The 13444-nt window shown below is 43.1% G+C and overlaps 1 long non-coding RNA gene across 3 annotated transcripts in view; it reads right to left on the reverse strand.

Moving 5' to 3' along the window:
- Nucleotides 1-8210, reverse strand: part of LOC143785704 (uncharacterized) — an 83532-nt gene extending 75322 nt beyond the window's left edge. For all 3 annotated transcript variants that reach the window (XR_013218057.1, XR_013218056.1, XR_013218058.1), the window contains exon 1: nt 8022-8210. This is a non-coding gene — a long non-coding RNA (uncharacterized LOC143785704). The remainder of the gene's footprint in view (nt 1-8021) is intronic.
- Nucleotides 8211-13444: the final 5234 nt, after the last annotated feature.

The raw sequence follows: 13444 nt of genomic DNA on the forward strand, positions 1-13444 counted from the left end.
CAGTACACACTATATACAGTGTATAACCCCCTCTGGTCACACACTATATACAGTACACACTATATACAGTGTATAACCCCCTCTGGTCACACAATATATACAGTACACACTATATACAGTGTATAACCCCCTCTGGTCACACACTATATACAGTACACACTATATACAGTGTATAACCCCCTCTGGTCACACAATATATACAGTACACACTATATACAGTGTATAACCCCCTCTGGTCACACAGTATATACAGTACACTATATACAGTGTATAACCCCCTCTGGTCACACAAATATATGCAGTACAGACTATATACAGTGTATAACCCCCTCTGGTCACACAGTATATACAGTACACACTATATACAGTGTATAACCCCCTCTGGTCACACAGTATATACAGTACACACTATATACAGTGTATAAACCCCTCTGGTCACACACACTATATACAGTACACACTATATACAGTGTATAACCCCCTCTGGTCCCACACACTATATACAGTACACAATATATACAGTACACACTATATACAGTACACACTATATACAGTGTATAACCCCCTCTGGTCACACACTATATACAGTGTATAACCCCCTCTGGTCACACAAATATATGCAGTACAGACTATATACAGTGTATAACCCCCTCTGGTCCCACACACTATATACAGTACACACTATATACAGTGTATAACCCCCTCTGGTCACACACTATATACAGTACACACTATATACAGTGTATAACCCCCTCTGGTCACACACTATATACAGTACACACTATATACAGTGCATAACCCCCTCTGGTCACACAATATATGCAGTACAGACTATATACAGTGTGTAACCCCCTCTGGTCACACACTATATACAGTGTATAACCCCCTCTGGTCACACACTATATACAGTACACACTATATACAGTGTATAACCTCCTCTGGTCATACAATATATGCAGTACAGACTATATACAGTGTATAACCCCCTCTGGTCACACACTATATACAGTACACACTATATACAGTGTATAACCCCCTCTGGTCACACACTATATACAGTACACACTATATACAGTGTATAACCCCCTCTGGTCATACAATATATACAGTACACACTATATACAGTGTATAACCCCCTCTGGTCACACACTATATACAGTGTATAACCCCCTCTGGTCACACAGTATATACAGTACATGCAGTACACACTATATACAGTGTATAACCCCCTCCGGTCACACACTATATACAGTACAGACACTATATACAGTGTATAACCCCCTCTGGTCACACACACTATATACAATGTATAATCCCTTCTCGTCACACACACAGTATATACAGTGTATAACCCCCTCTGGTCACACAGTATATACAGTACACACTATATACAGTGTATAACCCCCTCTGGTCACACAATATATACAGTACACACTATATACAGTGTATAACCCCCTCTGGTCACACAGTATATACAGTACACACTATATACAGTGTATAACCCCCTCTGGTCACACAGTATATACAGTACACACTATATATTACACCCCCTGGTCACACACTATATACAGTACACACTATATACAGTGTATAACACCCTCTGGTCACATAGTATATGCAGTGCACACAATATATACAGTACAGACACTATATACAGTGTATAACCCCCTCTGGTCTCACACAATATATACAGTACCCACACTATATACAGTGTATAACACCCTCTGGTCACATAGTATATGCAGTACACACAATATATACAGTACAGACACTATATACAGTGTATAACCCCATCTGGTCTCACACAATATATACAGTACCCACACTATATACAGTACACACACTATATACAGTGTATAACACCCTCTGGTCACATAGTATATGCAGTACACACAATATATACAGTACAGACACTATATACAGTGTATAACCCCATCTGGTCTCACACAATATATACAGTACCCACACTATATACAGTACACACACTATATACAGTGTATAACACCCTCTGGTCACATAGTATATGCAGTGCACACAATATATACAGTACAGACACTATATACAGTGTATAACACCCTCTGGTCACATAGTATATACAGTACACACAATATATACAGTACAGACACTATATACAGTGTATAACACCCTGTGGTCACACACAATATATACAGTGCACACACTATATAGAGTATAGCCCCCTCTGGTCACACAGTATATACAGTACACACACTATATACAGTGTATAACCCCCTCTGATCACACACAATATATACTGTACACTATATACAGTACACACACTATATACAGTGTATAACACGCTCTGGTCACATATTATATACAGTACACACACTATATACAGTGTATAACCCCCTCTGGTCACACAATATATACAGTACACACTATATACAGTGTATAACCCCCTCTGGTCACACATTATATACAGTACACACTATATACAGCGTATAACCCCCTCTGGTCACACACTATATACAGTACACACTATATACAGTACACACTATATACAGTGTATAACCCCTCTGGTCACACAATATATGCAGTACAGACTATATACAGTGTATAACCCCCTCTGGTCACACACTATATACAGTACACACTATATACAGTGTATAAACCCCTCTGGTCACACAATATATACAGTACACACTATATACAGTGTATAACCCCCTCTGGTCACACACTATATACAGTACACACTATATACAGTGTATAACCCCCTCTGGTCACACAATATATACAGTACACACTATATACAGTGTATAACCCCCTCTGGTCACACACTATATACAGTACACACTATATACAGTGTATAACCCCCTCTGGTCACACAATATATACAGTACACACTATATACAGTGTATAACCCCCTCTGGTCACACAGTATATACAGTACACTATATACAGTGTATAACCCCCTCTGGTCACACAAATATATGCAGTACAGACTATATACAGTGTATAACCCCCTCTGGTCACACAGTATATACAGTACACACTATATACAGTGTATAACCCCCTCTGGTCACACAGTATATACAGTACACACTATATACAGTGTATAAACCCCTCTGGTCACACACACTATATACAGTACACACTATATACAGTGTATAACCCCCTCTGGTCCCACACACTATATACAGTACACAATATATACAGTACACACTATATACAGTACACACTATATACAGTGTATAACCCCCTCTGGTCACACACTATATACAGTGTATAACCCCCTCTGGTCACACAAATATATGCAGTACAGACTATATACAGTGTATAACCCCCTCTGGTCCCACACACTATATACAGTACACACTATATACAGTGTATAACCCCCTCTGGTCACACACTATATACAGTACACACTATATACAGTGTATAACCCCCTCTGGTCACACACTATATACAGTACACACTATATACAGTGCATAACCCCCTCTGGTCACACAATATATGCAGTACAGACTATATACAGTGTATAACCCCCTCTGGTCACACACTATATACAGTGTATAACCCCCTCTGGTCACACACTATATACAGTACACACTATATACAGTGTATAACCTCCTCTGGTCATACAATATATGCAGTACAGACTATATACAGTGTATAACCCCCTCTGGTCACACACTATATACAGTACACACTATATACAGTGTATAACCCCCTCTGGTCACACACTATATACAGTACACACTATATACAGTGTATAACCCCCTCTGGTCATACAATATATACAGTACACACTATATACAGTGTATAACCCCCTCTGGTCACACACTATATACAGTGTATAACCCCCTCTGGTCACACAGTATATACAGTACATGCAGTACACACTATATACAGTGTATAACCCCCTCCGGTCACACACTATATACAGTACAGACACTATATACAGTGTATAACCCCCTCTGGTCACACACACTATATACAATGTATAATCCCTTCTCGTCACACACACAGTATATACAGTGTATAACCCCCTCTGGTCACACAGTATATACAGTACACACTATATACAGTGTATAACCCCCTCTGGTCACACAATATATACAGTACACACTATATACAGTGTATAACCCCCTCTGGTCACACAGTATATACAGTACACACTATATACAGTGTATAACCCCCTCTGGTCACACAGTATATACAGTACACACTATATATTACACCCCCTGGTCACACACTATATACAGTACACACTATATACAGTGTATAACCCCCTCTGGTCACACATTATATACAGTACACACTATATACAGTGTATAACCCCCTCTGGTCACACAATATATACAGTACACACACAATATACAGTGTATAACCCCCTCTGGTCACACAGTATATGCAGTACACACAGTATATGCAGTACAGACACTATATACAGTGTATAACCCCCTCTGGTCACACAGTATATACAGTACACACTATATACAGTGTATAACCCCCTCTGGTCACACACTATATACAGTACAGACACTATATACAGTGTATAACCCCCTCTGGTCACACAGTATATACAGTACACACTATATACAGTGTATAACCCCCTCTGGTCACACAGTATATACAGTACACACTATATACAGTGTATAACCCCCTCTGGTCACACAGTATATACAGTACACACTATATACAGTGTATAACCCCCTCTGGTCACACAGTATATACAGTACACACTATATACAGTGTATAACCCCCTCTGGTCACACACTATATACAGTGTATAACCCCCTCTGGTCACACACTATATACAGTGTATACCCCCTCTGGTCACACACTATATACAGTACACACTATATACAGTGTATAACCCCCTCTGGTCACACAGTATATACAGTACACACTATATACAGTGTATAACCCCCTCTGGTCCCACACACTATATACAGTACACAATATATACAGTGTATAACCCCCTCTGGTCATACAATATATACAGTACACACTATATACAGTGTATAACCCCCTCTGGTCACACAGTATATACAGTACACACTATATACAGTGTATAACCCCCTCTGGTCACACAGTATATACAGTACACACTATATACAGTGTATAACCCCCTCTGGTCACACAGTATATACAGTACACACTATATACAGTGTATAACCCCCTCTGGTCACACACTATATACAGTGTATACCCCCTCTGGTCACACACTATATACAGTACACACTATATACAGTGTATAACCCCCTCTGGTCACACACTATATACAGTACACACTATATACAGTGTATAACCCCCTCTGGTCACACACTATATACAGTGTATACCCCCTCTGGTCACACACTATATACAGTACACACTATATACAGTGTATAACCCCCTCTGGTCACACACTATATACAGTACACACTATATACAGTATATAACCCCCTCTGGTCACACACTATATACAGTACACACTATATACAGTGTATAACCCCCTCTGGTCACACAGTATATACAGTACACACTATATACAGTGTATAACCCCCTCTGGTCACACAGTATATACAGTACACACTATATACAGTGTATAACACCCTCTGGTCACACACTATATACAGTACACACTATATACAGTGTATAACCCCCTCTGGTCACACAGTATATACAGTACACACTATATACAGTGTATAACCCCCTCTGGTCCCACACACTATATACAGTACACAATATATACAGTACACACTATATACAGTGTATAAGCCCCTCTGGTCACACAGTATATACAGTACACACTATATACAGTGTATAACCCCCTCTGGTCACACACTATATACAGTGTATAACCCCCTCTGGTCACACAAATATATGCAGTACAGACTATATACAGTGTATAACCCCCTCTGGTCACACACTATATACAGTACACACTATATACAGTGTTTAACCCCCTCTGGTCACACACTATATACAGTACACACTATATACAGTGTTTAACCCCCTCTGGTCACACACTATATACAGTACACACTATATATTACACCCCTCTGGTGACACAATATATACAGTACATACACTATATACAGTGTATAATCCCCTCTTGTCACACAGTATATACAGTACACACTATATACAGTGTATAACCCCCTCTGGTCACACAATATATACAGTACACACTATATACAGTGTATAACCCCCTCTGGTCACACACTATATACAGTACACACTATATATTACACCCCTCTGGTCACACACTATATACAGTACACACTATATACAGTGTATAACCCCCTCTGGTCACACAATATATACAGTACACACTATATACAGTGTATAACCCCCTCTGGTCACACACTATATACAGTACACACTATATATTACACCCCTCTGGTCACACACTATATACAGTACACACTATATACAGTGTATAACCCCCTCTGGTCACACAATATATACAGTACACACTATATACAGTGTATAACCCCCTCTGGTCACACACTATATACAGTACACACTATATACAGTGTATTACACCCCCTCTGGTCACACACTATATGCAGTACACACTATATACAGTGTATAACCCCCTCTGGTCACACAGTATATACAGTACACACTATATACAGTGTATAACCCCCTCTGGTCACACAATATATACAGTACACACTATATACAGTGTATAACCCCCTCTGGTCACACACTATATACAGTACACGCTATATACAGTGTATTACACCCCCTCTGGTCACACACTATATACAGTACACACTATATACAGTGTATAACCCCCTCTGGTCACACACTATATACAGTACACGCTATATACAGTGTATAACCCCCTCTGGTCACACACTATATACAGTACACGCTATATACAGTGTATTACACCCCCTCTGGTCACACACTACATGCAGTACACACTATATACAGTGTATAACCCCCTCTGGTCACACAGTATATGCAGTACACACTATATACAGTGTATTACACCCCCTCTGGTCACACAGTACATACAGTACACACTATATACAGTGTATAACCCCCTCTGGTCACACAATATATACAGTACACACTATATACAGTGTATAACCCCCTCTGGTCACACACTATATACAGTACACACTATATATTACACCCCTCTGGTCACACACTATATACAGTACACACTATATACAGTGTATAACCCCCTCTGGTCACACAATATATACAGTACACACTATATACAGTGTATAACCCCCTCTGGTCACACACTATATACAGTACACACTATATATTACACCCCTCTGGTCACACACTATATACAGTACACACTATATACAGTGTATAACCCCCTCTGGTCACACAATATATACAGTACACACTATATACAGTGTATAACCCCCTCTGGTCACACACTATATACAGTACACACTATATACAGTGTATAACCCCCTCTGGTCACACAATATATACAGTACACACTATATACAGTGTATAACCCCCTCTGGTCACACAGTATATACAGTACACACTATATACAGTGTATAACCCCCTCTGGTCACACAATATATACAGTACACACTATATACAGTGTATAACCCCCTCTGGTCACACACTATATACAGTACACGCTATATACAGTGTATTACACCCCCTCTGGTCACACACTATATACAGTACACACTATATACAGTGTATAACCCCCTCTGGTCACACACTATATACAGTACACGCTATATACAGTGTATAACCCCCTCTGGTCACACACTATATACAGTACACGCTATATACAGTGTATTACACCCCCTCTGGTCACACACTATATGCAGTACACACTATATACAGTGTATAACCCCCTCTGGTCACACAGTATATGCAGTACACACTATATACAGTGTATTACACCCCCTCTGGTCACACAGTACATACAGTACACACTATATACAGTGTATAAGCCCCTCCGGTCACACAGTATATGCAGTACACACTATATACAGTGTATACCCCCTCTGGTCACACAGTATATACAGTACACACTATATATTACACCCTCTGGTCACACACGGGCCGCTCCCCACCTCAGCCGTCCTGCTCCGGCTCCTCGGCACTGTGGTGTTCAGGCTCCGCCCCTCATGAGCCCGCGGTGCCTCCGCTCCTGCTCCGCCCGCACGGCCCTCAGGATACAGGGGCCCGGAGAGAGAGCTGCCCGCCTCCGTGGCTCCCGGCCCCGCGCCTCCGTGGCTCCCGGCCCCGCGCCTCTGCTGCTCCTGCACGGCGGGTCCCAGTTCCTAGCACCTGACAGGAGGACTGTGCAGCCGGGGGAGGAGCTACATGGGTGCGCGGGCTGTCTGTGTCCACTTGCTGCTTGAACAATAAAGTTCATTTTAAAAGAAAAAAAAGTCCTTGGAGCTTTGTATTGTGAGAGGCCGCGCACCTCTAGTTGGCATGTGACCGCATGTCATGAATGTCGGGGACACAATAGCCATGTACACCCAACATGAAGGGTTTCTCCACTTTCTCTGCCTTTTCTTCTGCATTCGGGCACCTGTGTGGTCAGCTTATTGGAGAGGGGCCCTTCTACAAGCAGAGAAAGTGGAGAAACCCTTCATGTTGTGTGTACATGGCTATTGTGTCCCTGACACATGAGCAGCACGCCCAGTGTTCGTCTATGACGCTGCTACATATCTGCGTAATGCCTTTACATTCACGCGGTCACATGCCAACTAGACGTGCGCGGCCTCACAATACAAGCGAGGTTGGGCACGTCTAGTTGGAATGTGACAGGGAATATGCAAATCGCAGACTTATGGTCACATGACCGCTTACTCCTGGCATTGGGGAACCCTGACAGTGCACACGTAGAGTGACTGCAGACTCCCGCCCTAAGCCTGGACAACCCCTTTAGGGTGCGTGTCCACGTTCAGGATGGCCGGCGGTATCGTCGGAGCGGCAAAGCCGCTCGGCGCTAAGCCCCGCCCCCTTCTGGGACGCGATGATGCCGGATGTGTTCATTGTACACATCCGGGATCATCGCACCCCTCGCATAGGGCCCTGTGTTATTCCTTGCGGCGACGCAGCGGCGACGCAAGGAACACGGACATGCTGCGATCTGAAAAGGGGTACGTGTCCACAGTCAGGAAACGCTATGTGTTTGACGCTCTGTGGGGCCGCAGCGTCAAACACGCAGCGTCCAGATGTTCCAGCATAGTGGAGGGGATTTTTTTGAAATCCCGTGTCCACTATGCGTGGAAACCCGCACGCGGCGGCCCTGCGACTCCGGACATGCTGCGCGTCTTTTCAGATCGCAGCATGTCCGTGTTCCTTGCGGCGACGCTGCGCTGCCGCAAGGAATAACACAGGGCCCTATGCGAGGGGTGCGATGATCCCGGATGTGTACAATGAACACATCTGGCATCATCGCGTCCCAGAAGGGGGCGGGGCTTAGAGCCGAGCGGCTTTGCCGCTCCGACGATACCGCCGGCCATCCTGATCGTGGACACGTACCCTTAATGATCCCATAATATATATTTTGTTATATGTGTTATACAAAGTTTAATCTGCGATACATTTTGATATTTTGTGAATTTATCAGAACAAAAACATGGATAAAAATCAATTACCCATCGCAAAGACGTTTCTCCACCAGCGATGGTGCGACTGGGAGTTGCTAAGTAACTGAGGACACCTATAATATTCTGGCTAAATAGATAATAACATATTCCATTTCTACAGAGTAAACTTTGAGAAAAGCAAAAATATTTTATATCGTTTAGTTTTATTCTGTTTTTATTTTGTAACATAACCTCACCTCGTCATCTGCGCCTCTTCATGTCTTTTGCAAACTTGTTTCCCTATTTAGGGCAGTGCTTTGTGCTTTGTGGTAGTGTTCTGTACCAGTGACACTCCTAGTTTTACTCCCCCCAAATCCAGATCCTTCTCTACCAGTCACTCTCCTAGTTTTACTCCCCCTACATCCAGATCCTTCTCTACCAGTCACTCTCCTAGTTTTACTCCCCCTACATCCAGATCCTTCTCTACAAGTGACTCTCCTAGTTTTACTCCCCCCTACACCCAGATCCTTCTCTACAAGTGAAGCTCCTAGTTTTACTCCCCCTACATCCAGATCCTTCTCTACAAGTGACTCTCCTAGTTTTACTCCCTCCTACACCCAGATCCTTCTCTACAAGTGACTCTCCTAGTTTTACTCCCCCCTACACCCAGATCCTTCTCTGTCAGTGACTCTCCTAGTTTTACTCCCCCCTACACCCAGATTCTTCTCTGCCAGTGACTCTCCTAGTTTTACTCCCCCTACACCTAGATCCTTCTCTACCAGTGACTCTCCTAGTTTTCCTCCCACCTACATCCAGATCCTTCTCTACAAGTGACTCTCCTAGTTTTACTCACCCCTACACCCAGATCCTTCTCTACAAGTGACTATCCTAGTTTTACTCCCTCTACACCCAGATCCTACTCTACCAGTCACTCTCCTAGTTTTACTCCCCCCTACACCCAGATCCTTCTCTACAAGTGAGTGACTCTCCTAGTTTTACTCCCCCTACATCCAGATCCTTCTCTACAAGTGACTCTCCTAGTTTTCCTCCCACTTACACTCAGATCCTTCTCTACAAGTGACTCTCCTAGTTTTCCTCCCACTTACACCCAGATCCTTCTCTACAAGTGACTCTCCTAGTTTTCCTCCCCCTACACCCAGATCCATCTCTACCAGTGACTCTCAAAGTTTTCCTCCCACCTACACCCAGATCCTACTCTACCAGTTACTCTCCTAGTTTTACTCCCCCTACATCCAGATCCTTCTCTACCAGTCACTCTCCTAGTTTTACTCCCCCTACATCCAGATCCTTCTCTACCAGTCACTCTCCTAGTTTTACTCCCCCCTACACCCAGATCCTTCTCTACAAGTGAAGCTCCTAGTTTTACTCCCCCTACATCCAGATCCTTCTCTACAAGTGACTCTCCTAGTTTTACTCCCTCCTACACCCAGATCCTTCTCTACAAGTGACTCTCCTAGTTTTACTCCCCTACACCTAGATCCTTCTCTACCAGTGACTCTCCTAGTTTTCCTCCTACCTACATCCAGATCCTTCTCTACAAGTGACTCTCCTAGTTTTACTCCCCCCTACACCCAGATCCTTCTCTACAAGGGACTCTCATAGTTTTACTCCCACCTACACCCAGATCCTTCTCTACAAGTGACTCCCCTAGTTTTACTCACCCTACACCCAGATCCTACTCTACCAGTCACTCTCCTAGTTTTCCTCCCACCTACACCCAGATCCTACTCTACCAGTCACTCTCCTAGTTTTACTCCCACCTACACCCAGCTCCTTCTCTACCAGTGACTCTCCTAGTTTTCCTCCCACCTACACCCAGATCCTACTATACCAGTCACTCTCCTAGTTTTACTCCCCCTACATCCAGATCCTTCTCTAAAAGTGACTCACCTAGTTTTACTCCCCCTACACCCAGATCCTTCTCTACAACTGACTCACCTAGTTTTACTCCCCCTACATCCAGATCCTTCTCTAAAAGTGACTCACCTAGTTTTACTCCCCCCTACACCCAGATCCTTCTCTACCTGTGACTCTCCTAGTTTTACTCCCCTTACATCCAGATCCTACTCCACCAGTCACTCTCCTAGTTTCACTCCCCCTACACCCAGATCCTTCTCTACCAGTGACTCTCCTAGTTTTACTTCCCTTTGAACATCTGGTGCCCTTGTATTATTAGTGCCTGCGTATTATTAGTGCCCAACTTTACATTCATGTAATCACTAAAATAGAAATGTCGGCAGTGGTGTCAGATTGTCTAAGGCCAAAATACTGTAAGATTCACGCTTTCGTTGATCATCTAAAATTAGTAACGGTTGCACAGTAATGAAATCGGTCTTGCTGAAGGTTTTCTGGCATTTTGCTCATTTGTACAGTAGATAATGCAAAGTATTGGACACATCTGCGTAGAATTGGCAGTCATCCTGCTCTATACAGACAGAGTTCAGCATGGCGGCTAAAAATAAAGTTTGCATCACAGGTCATCTAAAAATAGTCCGAGCTGAGCTGGCCATCTAATTAAATTGCACAGAATTAATGCAGCACTGAATATACATAGCCCCTTCTGTTAAAATGCCCTGCAATTAATGTCTCTCTCTGCAGTAATCCATTATGGGGCCACGTGACTTGGAAGGTATTTTACTAAAATCCTCATAAAGTCATATGTGGAAATCTAAAAAATAATGCAGATGTCATTGAAAAATTAAGTAGGTGCTGCATGTTTTTAAAAAAGGAATATATCTTCTTAATAAGAACCATACTAGCAGCATATCTGACCTCAGGGGAATAAATTACAGCTTGGGATCCATGCAGATTCGTAACAGTGCCCCCATCTATCACGTACTATGGGATGTCTCCTTATGTGGCAGAGGAGCCTATGACCCCAGTTTGACAGCTACCTTTACGCTTAGTGTCAGACTTAATATACAGCAGATAACGGTAGGTCGAGGTGGTGTCAGGAGAAGCCCTTCAGGATAATCAGGACTGAATATGATTATTTGTCTTTTACAAACATCAAAACTAAAGTGACCATGTCAACCTAGAAGAGCCCTTTTTAGGATGATATTTGAGCAGTGTGTTTTGGGAGTTGTTTTAAAGGGTTACGAACTTTACCACTACAGGCAGAAAAGGTGCAAAGAAATGTAGACGAGGAGACCAGATGACCTGTAGTGGTGACTGGAGTGGAATCTGAAGAAGTACCCGTTTTTGATACAGGGTAAGATTTTGATACCAGAGGTTAGGACCATCCCGAACTTGAGTACAGATGTGCAGTTCACCGTTAGAAATTTCTTAGGGTGAACTGCGGTGAACTCACTGAGCTCAGCGCTGCACCGTGAGACTTTTTTGCAGGGTCACTATTAGTGATGAGTGAACGTACTGGGATAAGGTGTGCTCGGGTGCGAAACCGAGTGTCTTCAGCGCGCTCGAATAATATGTTTGAGTTCCCGCATGTCTCAAGGCTGTTCGTCAGCAGAAAAACATGCAGCGATTGCCTAACAAACAGGCAATTCATACATATGTTGCGTCTGACAAACAGCAGCGAGACATGCAGCCGCGGGGACAAGAACATAATATTCGAGCACGCCCAAGACACTCAGATAGCACCCGAGCATGCTCAGATTCCACCTTATCCGAGCACGTTTGCTCATCATTAGTCACTATACCAGCTATCTCCCCTTGTTCAAGCCGTTGATTCATGTGAGACTGTTTGCAACCACCATGATTTTTAGCTCTGGAAAGACTTTGTCAGCATCAAGCTTGTTGCCTCCTTGTTCCTTTTCTCGGTGACGTGCCAGCTTGCATACCTTATGCCAGAGGTGGCAAACTGCATTCCTCGAGGGCCGCCAACAGGTCATGTTTTCAGGATTTCCTTAGCATTCCACAAGGTGCTGAAATCATTCTGTGCAGGTGATTAAATTATCACCTGTGCAATA

The sequence above is a fragment of the Ranitomeya variabilis genome, chromosome 7 (genome assembly GCF_051348905.1).
Source record: "Ranitomeya variabilis isolate aRanVar5 chromosome 7, aRanVar5.hap1, whole genome shotgun sequence".
NCBI classification, from domain to species: domain Eukaryota; kingdom Metazoa; phylum Chordata; class Amphibia; order Anura; family Dendrobatidae; genus Ranitomeya; species Ranitomeya variabilis.